The sequence below is a fragment of the Saccopteryx leptura genome, chromosome 6 (genome assembly GCF_036850995.1).
Source record: "Saccopteryx leptura isolate mSacLep1 chromosome 6, mSacLep1_pri_phased_curated, whole genome shotgun sequence".
In the NCBI taxonomy this organism is placed as follows: domain Eukaryota; kingdom Metazoa; phylum Chordata; class Mammalia; order Chiroptera; family Emballonuridae; genus Saccopteryx; species Saccopteryx leptura.
The window spans coordinates 93,000,771-93,015,960 of record NC_089508.1 but is presented as its reverse complement, the minus strand read 5'-3'; the positions used below and the strand labels follow the sequence as shown (position 1 = coordinate 93,015,960).

Below are 15,190 nucleotides of genomic sequence, written 5' to 3'. Positions count from 1 at the left end.
TTTATTTTAGGGGAAAAATGTGTAAAGCATAGAGGACTGAAAGGATCCAGGATCCTTCAGGGACCTAAGCCTCTAGTCCTGTCCCTGTGGTTCCTCCAAAGCACCAGCGCTATGAACTCCTTCAGCATCACAGCCCCCCACACACAAAAACCAGTATGATAGTGGAGCCCACAGCAGCCACACCTATTAGTGTCACACAGAGGGTCCCAAGGATGAGACTACCTGGGGTTCTTCCTCAAGCGTGGCATGAGCAAGCCTCCAAATTGCTAGTCTATAGATCTCTGTCCCCAGACCTTAATAATCAACTACCTAGCCCACCCACCCTCAGGCTCCTAGGCCCAGACCCTCAGCTATGTGGCCCTCCAATGCTGTCACAGACGACAGAAGAAGCCAGCCACCACGATGCTCTCGCCGGTGATGTAGCCAGCATCTGGAGAGCACAGGAAGGACACGACTCCTGCACATTCCTCAGCCTTCCCCGGCCTGGACAGAAGGAGGGAGGACAGAACACAACATCAGTGACCTCAGACTCTTGTTCTGCTGCTCTGAGGCTCACAAGCTACAGTGGGGAGTGGGCTTCATGGAGGGACAGGGTAGATTCAGCAGGGCAACTTGCACCCTACAAGGCTGTATAGAGCCCAGACATCAGCACAAGGAATGGCCCATAGAAGGGAGACGTCTGTGGCTGAGATAGATTCAGCCACCCCTCCCCTACTGTACCCAGACCACCGAAGCCCCAAACCCCACTTGCCTCTGGAGCTCATGCTTGTCTTTTAATTTCTTCCACAAAGACTCGTCCTGAAGCAACTGGGCAAAGGGAAGAGGTGAGAGAGTCAGTGCTGAGAAAACAAGGAGATGGCAGGGCCCTGAGGGGGTCACATGGCAGGGCTGCCTTTCTAGGTTTTGATGAGTTCAGAGGACCATGATGATCTCAGCTACAAAGGTGCTGATGCCCTTTATCCCTTACTCTGGGAAGGGTTTTCACTGAGCCAGACTAGGGGACAGGGGACACGCCCCAGTGTTCACCACTTGGCTGAAGTGAGTGGATTAATCCTGGAACCAGGCAGTTCACCCAGATGCCCTTAGGAGCCAGCTTTCATGCCAGTGTCGCGGTGAGGCCCAGCAGGGCTGTCTTTCTGACATTGTAGGCACCCAGCTCCTGAGATGGGATTAAGAGAGATTAGGAGGATATGGGATGTAGAGGCAACTATCAGCTAGATTTCTCACCTACAGGGGATCAAACCGGGCCAAGCCCAGAGCTCGGACATACTCCCCAGCCAGGCATGAGAACAGATGCTGAGTCTGAGCGACACAGAGGCCACATGGGTACCCATTCAGCCCAGGGCAGCTGGGGTTTTAGGGGGTCTGTCCAGGCACCACCCCTGTGGGACTTTAGGGAAAACTCACCCCCTCCCAACCAGCATTCACCATGTGTGGTATATAAGCTGAAGTGGGGGAGACCAGGATGACAGAACACCCCCTGAGAAGAGACAGACAGACACAGAAGGGAGAGGAAGCTAATAACTCAACATTATTGAAAGCATTAGAAGGCAGTCACTGAATAAACTGGTACCAGATGCCGCCTCTGGGGTACCCTTCCCCAGAGTCGTGTCCTTCCTGTGCTCTCCAGAGCACAGTCATCAGTGTCTGTCATCAGTGAGGTCAACTGTGTCCTGTGACTCTAAGGATGAGACTGCACATCTGTAACTGACCAGGCCTGTCCATTGTCTTCTCCACTCATCCCAAGCCCCTCATCCCCTTGGATGTGGGCAGGGAAGAGTTTTAATTGAGTGCTGCTGAGGCCCACTTGATGACTGGTTTCCAGTGTAGGAGTGACCTCCCAGGACTACAAGAAGTGGCTCCACTGTTTAAGGGGGGACCAGTATGAAGTCCCCAAGAAGAAGAAATTGAGGATTAGTCTCAAACCAGAGACCCACCCAGAGGACAATTGACCTAAGCACCATGTGTGTCAGTTCCAAGGACGATGGGCTGAGGTGAGACCCCTCCCAGACTCAGGAACCAAACGTAAGCCAACAAACAGGTACGAGTCCCACCCTTGCTGAGGGAAACAGCCCAATTAGCAAGGAAGAAAGCATAGCTCTGTGTGCCATGAAATCTGGAGTAGGGACCCTGAACCTGAAGAGATGGCACGCTGAGTGCCCCTGAGAAGGGGGGAGGAGACAGAAGCAGGGAGAAGGTACATGGCAGGTTTCCTAACCTGCTGGACAGAATGGGGTCTGTCTGGGTGGTGCTCACTCTGACCCAAAGATAAGATGAATGAACTGACCTGTGGTGGCGCAGTTGATAAAAGAATTTGACCGGGAATGTTGAGGTTGCCGGTTCAAGACCCTGGGCCTGCCTGGTCAAGGCATGTGTGGGAGTTGGTGCTTCCTGCTCGTCCCTCCTTCTCTCTCTCTCTCTCTCCTCTCTAAAATGAATAAATAAAGTCTTAAAAAATAAATAAATGTTTAATAAATAAATAAATAAAAATATTACAAAGATAAGATGAATGAGAAGAAATTCCCCTCGTAGAACACCCAAAGAAAGTTGCATCTGGTAAAAGCCGAGCATCAGGTAAATTTAAACTCACTTTGTGACCATCTTCCCAAGTGGTGGCAGGTATAACTGGGGGGCAGATTCTGCCCTGGGGTGCAGAACTGCATGTGCAATAGCAAGTCCTTGCAGGGGAGGGGAGAGGCAGAGAAAGCAAGGCCGGCTGTCGTCAAGAGCACCCACCTTCAGGAGAAAAGATTTCAAACAGCTCTGAGAAAAAGAGTCATGAGCCATGAACTTAGACACTAACAGGGCAAATGACTCGGGGGTTAGGAGACTGTCAGCAATGAAACCCCAGCTATCCAAACAAATGGTCCTTCAGAGGCATTGAGGAAGCTGGACAGCCTGGAGGCTGCTGGCAGCAGCTGTGGGAGCTCAGGTTTCAGGTCGTCCTGAGGATGGAGGGAAGGACACCTGCCAAGGGCAGAGAGCAGGAGGGGCCGGCCTGGGAGCATGGCCACAGAGTGCAGGGAGCTGGGGAGGGCAGAAGCAAATGCCCTGGCCCAGAGCTTGGGGCAGAGGGGTCTGCTAACGATGACAGGAGGAACCTGACTCCATCTGTCCATCTGTCCGTCAGAGGGACAGGGAACAAAACACAGGAGTGAACGGAACAGGAGTCGTGGGAGAGTAATGAAGCCCAAGATGGACCTCAAGGCAAACTCAAGGTCTCTCCTGGACCCTTGTACACCGGGTGGCGGGATTGTTAAGGTGACTCGTATGGAGTTGGAACATCTGAACCCACGGTCAGGTGATAGTTGGGTCCAGGTTTGACAGGTGCAGCAGGTTCATCTGAAGATAGTGAGGAGTCCTGGTGCAGGAAAGGCAGAGACTCTCAACAACAAGCACAAGTCACTACAGAGGAGCACCACCATTCATATAAGTCCCGCAGAAGGGTGTAAGAACATAGATTGTTGACAGAGAGGGGACCTTACGATTTGTGAGACCTGCCAAGAACAGTGACTCCCACAGCTCTGTGCCCAGAGCCTGGACCATGCCTGCTGCACAGCAAGTCCTCACTAAATATTCGCTGAATGAATAAATGCAAAGGGTGGGAGGAGAAAAGAAAGAAGAAAGAGTGTAAGAACTAGCTTTAAAAACACAAACCAGAAAGCAGCCATAGGACACATGGCCGGGGTAAGGGGAGGAATGGTCAGGCTGCCCCAGTGCCTGTGCTTACAATAAAGTTGGGAGGGTGAGGAAGGGTCTTCGTGGGGGCAGAGCCTCTGGAGCCATCAGCCCCTCAGCCAGCTCCCAGCAGGCTCTCACCTTGTCCCAAACCTCCTTACTGGCCGCCAGGGTGCCCTCCACCAGGGGGTTGACTGCAGCATTACACACCAGGAAGTCGACACCCCCACTGTGCTCCAGGGCCTGATGGGAAGGGCGACATGAAGGGGTGGGTGAGTGCGGCGATGGTCTGAGGGTAGCATCCCAGGGGCATGGCGCATTGAGCCAAAGCCGGCATACTGTCTCAACCATGAATGGTGACAAGGCTCCTGTGAGAACCCAACCTGCTGAAGGGAAGTGCCCTGGACAGGCCAGGGGCAGGTTCTCTGTGAGGGCCTCGGGGGCTCAAGGTCTTCTGCAGGGATCCCTCTGAGGCTAGGCATGGGGAAATTCCTTTAGAACCCCCTCCACCGTAGTTTCCTCAGTGTGTGGGGGGAGGGCTGAAGGGGTGAGTGTCCTCTCATGAACAGGCTATTTTCCAGAGAGCCGGTGTCTGCTCAGTAAGACTGAGAACAATCAAGATCTCAGGACCTGTTCTAGGGCCTTCAGACCCCATTTCAGCCCCTGCTCCTCCCAAGGCTGAACAGTGAGAAAAAAGTTCTGCGTGTTGTCCTCCCACTGTCCTTCCACACCTTGACCCCTCACCATAACCATGAGCCACTCTCAGTCCATGGCCGTCCCCACATGGCACACAGTGCCCGTCAGGCTCAGCCCCTCCCCCTGCAGCACTGTCACCGCCTTGGTTTCCAATTTGTGATTGTATCTAGCCTTCTCATCTGCCCAGGTAGGTTGGAAACCACTGGAGAACCAGGACAGCTGTTTTTCTGGTGCCCCCAAGAGCTGATGCTGGGTTGAAGCATTAGAGTAGTTTTTGATTCCCGGACTGGGATGGGATGATTCTTGGAGACATATCAGAAAGTCACACAGTAAAAGGATGCTGCTGGACTGGTGTGTGTAAGCAGAACACACTTATGTCTTAGATAATAGTGCTGACGTGGATCACACCAATGTTGTCCAGGAAAGCATGGAAGGAGGCTCAGGCTGACTCCCTTTTGCTACCTCCTGGGTCTGTGCCCATAACCTCGCTTCTCACCGTGGCCACCAGCCGCTCCCGGTCCTCAGCCTTTACCACAATTCTCCTTCTATCCCACCCTGGATATCAACAAGGCTGTGTCTTATTCTATAATTGTGATAGGGTGTCAAGGAACTGCAAAACTGTTGATACTGGTATTTCAAAAAGAAGAGCCAGGCCCCCTTTACCCCTGCCTTCTGAGGAGAAAAAAACCCAAGAGAAAGAGATTGAAGGGGCAAAAGTTGGTTAGTAGTTAATCATAATTTAACTACAGTTCTCTGGAAGGACTGAGGCCTCTACTTGCTAGACCGAGCAAAGAAGGTAGAACTTATCTTCCCCTCATGAAGAGCCTTTAGGAGACAATGTTTACATATCTTAATTAAAAATTCCTATAATTCTTCCTCCCCTCCTGGAGTCATAAGAGTGACGTGTACCTAGACAAAGGGATCACGAGCCCACTCCCCTTGCTTGAAAACCTGCATTCTGTAACATTTTATATGCTTTCTAATATCATCCCTTTTGAAATTCTTTAGCCTGACCAGGCTGTGGTGCAGTGGATATAGCATCAGACTGGGATGCGGAGGACCCAGGTTCGAGACCCCAAGGTCGCCAGCTTGAGCGCGGACTCATCCGGTTTGAGCAAAGGTCACTAGCTTGGACCCAAGGTTGCTGGCTTGAGCAAGGGGTTACTCAGTCTGCTGAAGGACCATGGTCAAGGCACATATGACAAAGCAATCAATGAACAACTAAGGTGTCGCAATGAAAAACTGATGATTGATGCTTCTCATCTCTCTCCATTCCTGTCTGTCTGTCCCTATCTGTTCCTATCTCTGACTCTCTCTCTCTGTAAAAAAAAAAAAAAAAATCTTTATATGTATAAAATTTGTAAACTAAACAAGCAGGGACTAACTTATTAAGTTCCCTAATAAGCTGGCCCCAACACTTTTAGCAAAGGTAATTTCATTTAGCTTCTCTCCTTATCCTAAATTAAAACATTTTATTTCCCACTGTTGTGGCAACAAGGATAAGTGTAAACCCTTGAAGATTTGGGAATGTCTTTGAAATGTAAAACAACATTTACTGTGTTGGGTATGTAAAACATTTATCACTACTGTGGTCTTGATGGGTAGGAATGTTTTTCCTTTTATTTTTTTTTGTTTGTTTTTTTGGTGTGTGTGTGTGTGTGTGTGTGTGTCTGTGTGTGTGTGTGTATGTGGCAGAGACTGGGAGAGTCAGAGAGAAGGACAGATAGGGACAGACAGGAAGGGAGAGAGATGAGAAACATCAATTCTTCGTTGCAGTTCCTTAGTTGTTCATTGATTGATCTCTCACATGTGCCTTGACTGGGGGGCCACAGCAGACCGTGTGACCCCTTGCTCCAGCCAGTGACCTTGGGCTCAAGCTGGTGAGCCTTGCTCAACCAGATGAGCCCGCACTCAAGCTGGTGACCTCGGGGTCTCGAACCTGGGTCCTCCTCATCCCAGTCCAATGCTGTATCCATTGCACCACCACCTGGTTAGGCTGTTTTTCCTTTTAATAGATCCTATAGATAAATGTTGTAAGCTTATCAGTAAATGACTTTTGTATCATGCTCCCCTCCTTTCCCCCCAAGTAGTATGTGATCATGTCTATATAACCAACCTCAGAGCTATGATCTAGGCTGCACAATTTGGGCTAGCTATACCCCGTGTAAGTCATATGTAGCCAGCTTATTAATAAATCTCTTCCTAGAATTTCTTCTGTATCCTGCCTTGGTGTCTCTATGTAACCCATGGATTAAAAGTACAGTACTTTATAACATAATGTAAAGTTCTTCTGTGGAAGTGATGATCCCTGTGAGAGAGGTAAAAACACACGAGGTAATCAGGGCACTCACTCATCAGTGGACCCCATGATGACAACTTCTAGATTGGCCAGGACACCCTTGTAGTTTGTCCCATTGCTGTTCATTTGCAAAGTAGGAAATAGGCCCCAGTTCCTGAAGGCTGCTACTGGGAGTATGGTGGTTTGTGCCTGGTCTGCTTCCTGCAGAACAGAACTTGGCCCTGGGAGAAAGAATGGATTTCACTTATCACTGCTGCCTTCAGAGAGATTGATGGTAATCTATTCAAACTCCTCCAGACAGACAGACCCGGTAACAGATTGTGGGAAAGAATCTGGCCAGTGTGAATTTCAAACACATGGGCCTCAGATCAGGAAACCTCTCTGTGAAGATTCTCTATTTATAAAACAGTCATTACATGTCGTTAGCATGTCAGACCCAACATTTAATAGACAGAATTATTTTACCATTCATTCCATAAACAAGCACTGAGCACTTGCAATGTGTCAGGCACTGGGAAGTAGATGCCAGGACTTCCTGGTGAACTACGGCCTTTGACCCCCACCAATAGAGCTTCCCAGAGGATGCCAAACACCAAACAAATAATTATACCCATTCTTTTTTATTATTATTAGTCTTAATTTTTTTAATTTATTGTGTTGACATGGTTTCAAGTGTCCCACTCAGTATAACACCATGAACACTCTGCATCGTGGGTCCCCATGCCCCATGCAAAGTCTCTTTCCACCCCATTCCCCTCTCCCCCCCCACCTATACCCCTCTTTCCCTTTGACTTTTTTTTTTTTTTTACAGAGACATAGAGGGAGTCAGAGAGAGGGATAGATAGGGACAGACAGACAGGAATGGAGAGAGATGAGAGGCATCAATCATCAATTTTTTGTTGTGACACCTTAGTTGTTCATTGATTGCTTTGTCATATGTGCCTTGATCGTGGGCCTTCAGCAGACTGAGTAACCCCTTGCTCGAGCCAGCAACCTTGGATCCAAGCTAGTAAGCCTTGCTCAAACCAGATGAGCCTGTGCACAAGCTGGTGACCTCAGGGTCTCGAACCTGGGTCTTCCGCATCCCAGTCCGACGCTCTATCCACTGCACCACTGTTAAGCCTAATCCGGAGGGACTGGAAACGTTGAAGACAAGAACAAAATCTGTCGATTACACATCAAAGCTTTATTGTCTAGCTTGGCCAAGCGGCGGCAACTCTGACAGAAATCTGAGGGAGAGCGCGCCGGCCCTTTGTTCTACTTAGTTTTTATAGTTTTGTAAGTGGGAAGTACAGAAGCAAAAATTGCAATTAGGTGTCCTTTACCACTATTGGTTATAGTCATATGTACTTAACATGATAGGACCATGTTCAATTTGCAAGCCATACATCATTTTGGAGAAAACAAAATCTACAAGTCAACACAATGGTAGAAAGATGTCTCTTTACATATTAAAAGGCATTCCTATATTTTCTAGTGTTTATCCTCCATCTCTCTGTCCAGAGTCACACATATTAACCATATGCATTTACATAGGAGAGGTAGTTTTGAGGGGACAAATGCCTGCAAATGGCTCATTACTATAAGAAAAGGTTTATTTTGGCTTTTCTCTCCCTGCACCTGGCTAGCCATTCACCCCTTTCCCCACAGGTGTTGTGGAATGTCTGGGAATCCATGTTTTCCTCCCCTTTGCATTTACAATACCATGTCAAGGGCCATCCTGGTTTTATGCCAACCACACAGTACAGAGACTATTCTCACAATTTCTCTGCACACCTTAACCCAAATTAATAAAATGTTCTTTAAACCTCTTAAAATATTAATATTGATTCTGTAGCTTTTGTACTTTACAACACCTGCGGGTGAGGTGGCAGTGGCTCCTCAGCCACTGCATGGTCAGGCTCCCTTTGACTATTACTACCCTATTGTTTGTATATATGTATTATCACCCATTCTTTTTTTTTTTTTACAGGGACAGAAAGAGAGTCAGAGAGAGGGATAGTTAGGGACAGACAGACAGGAATGAAGAGAGATGAGAAGCATCAATCATCAGTCTTTCATTGAGACACCTTAGTTGTTCACTGATTGCTTTCTCATATGTGCCTTGACCGGGGGCCTTCAGCAGATGGAGTAACTCCTTGCTGGAGCCAGTGACCTTGGGTCCAAGCCGGCGAGCTTTTTGCTCAAGCCAGATGAGCCCGCGCTCAAGCTGGTGAGCTCAGGGTCTCGAACCTGGGTCTTCCACATCCCAGTCCGATGCTCCATCCACTGCACCACCGCCTGGTCAGGCTTATCACCCATTCTTAATTTTAATGAACTGCTTCTTGTTGAGACAGTAGAAATCAACAAAAACTCCCATTCACAGCTGGAGGGAGTATAGCACTTTGGGAAAATGGCTTGGCGATTTACAGGCAAGTAGAACACAAAACCATCCAATTCTAGTTTTACACCCCACCGAAGGGCAGCCAGGTGTGCACCTAGAGCCTGTGTGAGCATTCACAGCAGCACCCTTTGTAATAGCCTCATACTAAAAATAAGCCCAGGTATCCACTAATAGTAGAATGAATAAATGAATTGTGTTGCACTGATATCATGGAATACTATCGAGCAAGGAAAAGTAATAAACTAAAGCTACACTGCTCAACATAAATGAATCTAAAAAAGGTATTGTTAAGGGAAAGAAGCCAGACACAAAAGAATAATACATTACCATATGATTCCACATATACAAGTTTCAAAAACAGGCAAACAACTCTACATTGTTTAAAAATGAAAACAAGCCTGGCTAATGGCAGCACAGTGGGTAGAGCACTGGGACACTGAGATCTCAGGTTTAGAACCCGGAGGTCGCTGGCTTGAGCGTGAGCTCATCCATCTAGAGCACAGGGTCACCGTTTTGAGTGTGGGATCAGCCCAAAAGTCCCTGACTTGAAGCCCAAGGTTGCTGTCTTGAGCTCAAGATTGCTGGCTCGGTTGAAGTCCCCCAGTGTAGGCATGTACGCAAAGCAATGATGGAACAACTACAAGTTGATGCCTTTCATCTCTCTCTCTCAAAAAATAAAATAAAATAGAGTGCAAACAAGTGATAAGAGAATAGCAAGGTAGTAATTATTACAAAAGTCAAGATTGTATTTCTGGGGGCTATGATTAAGGAGAGGCCAACAAAGGGGCTTCTGGGATACTAGCAGTATTCTGTTTTATGACTCAGTGACAGTTACATGGTATCCATTAAGATATGTGTGTCTTGTATGTGTATATACATATGTGTATATCTATACTTTTTAGGTATGTGTTATATCGTTTAATAAAAATGTTTAAAAAGTAAAGATTACCTGTAAAGCCAGTAGCCACAGCCACCATCACAGCCACCTGACCCATGCAGGTTTGCATCTGATTCAAACAGATGGTAATGAAACAACAAAGCCAAGAACTGATGGGCCATTAGCTTTAATCCTAGCTTGCACCTGGCGGGCAGGAAATACACACACTGGGAAAACACTTCCCTTTCCATTCAGGGCTCCCAAAGCCACTGACTTATCCGAGTTTCCTAGAATCAAAAGTTTCTAGCCTGACCGGGCGGGCGGTGGCGAAGTGGATAGTGAGGAGCCACTGAGCCACTTCACCCGGAAGTGTTGTAAAGTACCAAAAGCTACAGAATTAATATTAATATTTTGGGAGGCTTGAGAAACATTTTGTTGATTTGGGTTAAGATGTGCAGAGAAATTGTGAGAATAGTCTCTGTACTGTGTGATTGGCATAACCAGGATGGCCCTTGGCATTGTATTGTAAATGCAAAAGGGAGGAAAACATGGATTCCCAGACATTCCACTATGCCTGTGGGGAAAGGGGTGAATGGCTAGCCAGGTACAGGGAGAGAAAAGCCAAAATAAACCTTTTCTCATAACAATGAGCCATTTGCGGGCATTTGTCCCCACCGAAACTACCTCTCCTATATAAGTGCGTGTGGTTAACACGTGTGACTCAGGACAGAGAGATAGCAGATGAACACTAGATAATATAGGAATGCCTTTTAATATGTAAAGAGACATCTTTCTACCATTGTGTTGGCTTGTAAACTTTGTTTTCCCCAAAAGGATGTATGGCTTGCAAATTGAACGTGGTCCTATCATGTTAAAGGACATATGACTATAACCAATAGCGGTAAGGGGCTCCTAATTGCAATTTTTGCTTCTGTACTTCCCACTTACAAAACTATAAAAACTAAGTAGAACAAAGGGCCGGTGCACGCTTTCCTTCAGAATTTTGTCGGAGTAGCCGCCGCTTGGCCAAGCTAGACAATAAAGCTTTGAAGTGTAACTGACGGACCTTGTTCCTGTCTTCAATGTTTTCGGGTCCCTCCGAATTAGGCTTAACAGATAGAGCATTGGACTGGGATGCGGAGGACCCAGGTTTGAGACCCCGAGGTCACCAGCTTGTGCGCAGGCTCATCTGGTTTGAGCAAGGCTCACCAGCTTGCACCCAAGGTCGCTGGCTCGAGCAAGGGGTCACTCAGTCTGCTGTAGCCCCACGGTCAAGGCACATATGAGAAAGCAATCAATGAACAACTAAGGTGTCACAATGAAAAACTGATGATTGATGCTTCTCATCTCTCTCCGTTCCTTCTGTTTGTCTCTGTCTATCCCTTTCTCTGACTCTCTCTGTCACTGTAAAAAAAAAAAAAAAAAGTTTCTAGCTCACCAGCCTCATTCACCTCTGTTTCCCATCTCCTTCTCTCTACACAAACTCTGCACAAACTGGCTTCTCCCTCAGCACTCCACCATCTTGGCTGCTTCTCCTGGCCTCCACGTGGCCTTTCTCTGCTCTCCTTTCTCTGCTCTCTCCTCTAATGCTAATCTCAGGAACCGAGAGAGCAAGCTCCTGGTCTCCCCCACTTTATAGTGTAGAAACCAAAACCTTTAATCCAATATACAAACAAGGAAGTCTCTGATACAAAGTCACTTATCTGAGGCACAATGGGATCCCTCATGAGAGTGCACCACCCCACATCAAAAAGGGTGGGAAAGGCTTATTCCCAAAACAAAGCCCCAGGCTACAAGGATCCTGCCTGCCCACAGCCCGCCCCCAACACACATTAATATAATCATGCCCATCCCAAGCAAGAAGGGCAACCAATACAATCACCTGGGCGACGGGCTTCCACGTGGGCAGTGCCATCTTTAACAAAGTGAGCATAATATATTTTATCTGCCCAACATTACCTGTTCGTGGTAAATTTTAAAATTCAAGCAGTATGAAAGTGGTTCAAAAACTGAACCTCCTAGTTCTCAGAGGCAAACTTTCCAGTGTCTTAAATAGTTTGTTAGAGATGTCCTGAGTAAAGGGCTTTGCTTTAAACAGTATGTTCTGTGTATAAACACCCAATTCGTGCCCAGCCAGGCAGAAGAGGAAGCAGTGGATCAGAGGGCAGCTCCACTCTCTCCTTCTCTGGGGCCTCAGAGCCCTGAGACCCAGGTGTGCTCAGGGAGGCTCTGAGTACAGGGACACACAGCTCGTTCTGATCAGGTTGGGAGAGTCACCGCTGGAGAAGGTACAGAAAGATGAGACCTGGAAAATGGAAGAAGGTCTCACAGAGGAAGTGGTGAGACAGATGCTCCGGCCTAGGGGAACAGACTGACAGGAGGATCAGAGGGGTGTGCCTGTCCAGGGTGTCTGGAGGAGAGGAGAGACATCTCTGTGGCTGGAATGCAGAGGACAGGGTGTTTGTGACTAAGGAAGGAGGCTGGGCTTTGCATACTTACATTATGTCTCCACCAGGCTGTGCTGAATGAAGCCATCCAAAGGGAGGCTGGGAGGTTCCCGGACCGGCCATAGCAGCCCTGAGCCAGGGGCAGTGTGGCAACCCAACCCACAGGATACCCTCGGGAAGGGGAGGTATGGGTGTGCCCCTGGAGATGTGCACAGGAATGAAGGCAGGATGAGGACCTCCCTGGCATGGGAGACTCTGATGTAAAGACATTTCCATTCACTGAAAATACATCAGAGATGATTGTCTAGTTGATCCTCTTTCACCTAAACCCCAAATTTCCCAGCCACTCGCTGTGAGCCAGGGTCTCCTGTCTCCCCCATATGAGGTTCCCATGTACTTGCTCAGGGGCCTGCCTGGTCCTGAGTCCTGCGGAGGGAGGTGGGAATAAATGGTTGGAGCAAGGGCTTATAAAGGATGCTCAGGGACGGGAGGTGTACTTTTTACGAGGGATGGTGCCAGGGAGCTAAAGAAGCAGGCTCTGGCAGCTCTGCGGCAAAAGGCCAACAGACAGGCACCTTCAGGAGGCTCAGGTGTGGGATGACTTTGTCTGCAGACATTCATCAGTTCCAGACCTGCTCTGACCACTCCATCATCAAAGGACTCCTAGTTACTAAGCAACCCCTGCTGTACCTACTGCATCTCTCCTTGTTCCTTAGCAACCCTTGCATAACCCAGTTCCAAGTTAGGGGTTGGTATCTATAAATGATAAGTATCTGGGTGCTGCGACAGAATTGTTGAGAAATTTTAGATTAAATATCAGTCTGTATCAGTGTCATAATAAGGCCAAATGTTCTGCTTTGAGAGGGACCGCCTTGGTTTCCAATTTGTGTCTCTTCTGATAACCATATTTCCAAAACATCCTTTGCAGGTCTTAGACCTCCTCGCTGTTTTATGCTAGCTGCTTTCACTCTGTTCACTCTCGCTCTCTCCCACTCTCTCCCCTTTCTGCAAGGTCATATTTACAGACTTTCATTTCAAGGGGATCAGATGGGTTTTCACTGCTGATTGTTCTACCTTTCCTAAACAGGACACCAAATTCTAAACACTGTTATGACCCACTCCTCTGCCCTCCCCCCCCCCCCCCCCGGACTCCTCTCCCCACAGCTTAGACACTGAATAACCCCATCAAGTGTCAGGAGAATTGGTCTCCTTGGCTGGGAGGGCAGCAAGAAAAACAGGACTTGTGTTTTGTAAAGACAGGCCACCCCCTGCTGGAAGACATGAGTTATCGCACCTCTGAGAAGTTGTTCACGTCTCAGCAAGTCTATGGCTGTCCCCTCTCGGCCTACAGTTCTAACCAAGCCCTGCTTTTCTGAACTTTTCATGAGGTGGTTTGCAAGAAAGCTGCCCTACTTGTAAAGAAAACCAGCTCAGGCCTGTTGCAGGTAAACTGTGAAGAGACGGGTCAGGCCTCATCAGAGTGAGGATCCCCTTCCCAGTCAAGGTCCCCCTTTCTCAGGGCCCAAGGTTGACCAGCTTCCCAGGGCTCAGGCTCCGGCTCCCTCTCCCCTCATTGTCACTTACACTTCACTCTGGAGCTGAGCCAGCTGGGCCAGAGTCGAGCGCAGGTCCGGGGAGTGGCACTCCTCACTGATTCCCCTTTCCACGCTCATCAGTCCAGAAGCCCACATGTGGAGGCGGGGAAGCCTAACAGACACACTGTCCATTTAGTCCCATCTTGGAGGTAGGTGGCCTTTGCCGCTGGGTCCAAAGAGAGAAGAGGAGAGAAAAGAAAAAAGGAAAGAAAAGAAAAATTAAGGAGAGACTGAGACATGGAATAGTTAGAAACACTGAAAAGCAAGAAAGGGACTTGGGAGAAGTCAACAGAAGCTGGGTGACCTTAGGCAAGTCTGTTCCCCTCTCTGGCTCCCTCTGAGGAGCTGAGTTGAGTGGCCCTATGGGCTCCAGTAGCCTTATTATGAGAATCAGGAGAGAAATAAAGACTGAGCTGTGAACAGAGACAAAAAGAAAGGAACATCAACACCAAAGGTGAAAAGGAGGAAGGTGAGCAGTTCCAGGGTCCAGGACCCTGGCCTGGGCAGCCTCCCCTTGGGCCACCCCGTCCTGGCCCTGGGCTGAGGTGATGCCAGCCTGACCTTCCCTGCCTGGCTCTCGGTAAGCCCCGCTGCGCTGCTGTCTCTCCTGAGTGTGGCTCAGCAGCCCCTCTGCCACGAAGCTGCAGCTGAGTGCGAGGCTGTGGACAGGCAGCAGGCTGGGTTTCAGGCACTGCTGCTGATTTTACCTGAAAAACTCTAAGATTCCTGAAATGTTCAGTTCTAGAATTAAGAAAGGTGGTGGTGATAAAAGGCCTCTTCCACAGCTGGAGAGGTGGTGAGGGGAAACTGGGGCACAGTGCTGGAACTGTCTGAGGCATACTCTGCACGATGCTGCGTGAACCACGTACCAAAAGCCCAGTCCTGTCAGTCCAGCTGTCCCCAGACCCTCATGTATAACAGAAACAGACAGACTCACAGGGTGAAGCAGGCTTCAGACCCCACACTGTGAAGAAGGGATGGGAAATACGGGCAGCTTGCAGGTTCATCTGACTGGAGAGGCAGAGCTGGGTACAAAGCCACAAAGACATTTCTACCAGCAACAAAAGAACCAAGGCCTCAGTCCCAAAGCCAGTGGGACAGCCCCTCCTTGCTGGATCAGGCCCCGGGCACGATACCAGGCTGATGGTTGGACAGCTCCAGGTGCCCTTCTGAGTCCAGGTGTCCACCTACCACCCAGGCAGTCACCAGGGCCCA

The 15,190-nt window shown here is 48.6% G+C and overlaps 1 pseudogene; it reads right to left on the bottom strand.

The window, feature by feature from the left end:
* Positions 1–371: 371 nt before the first annotated feature.
* On the bottom strand, positions 372–14,053 carry LOC136377131 (dehydrogenase/reductase SDR family member 2, mitochondrial-like; annotated as a pseudogene).
* Positions 14,054–15,190: the final 1,137 nt, after the last annotated feature.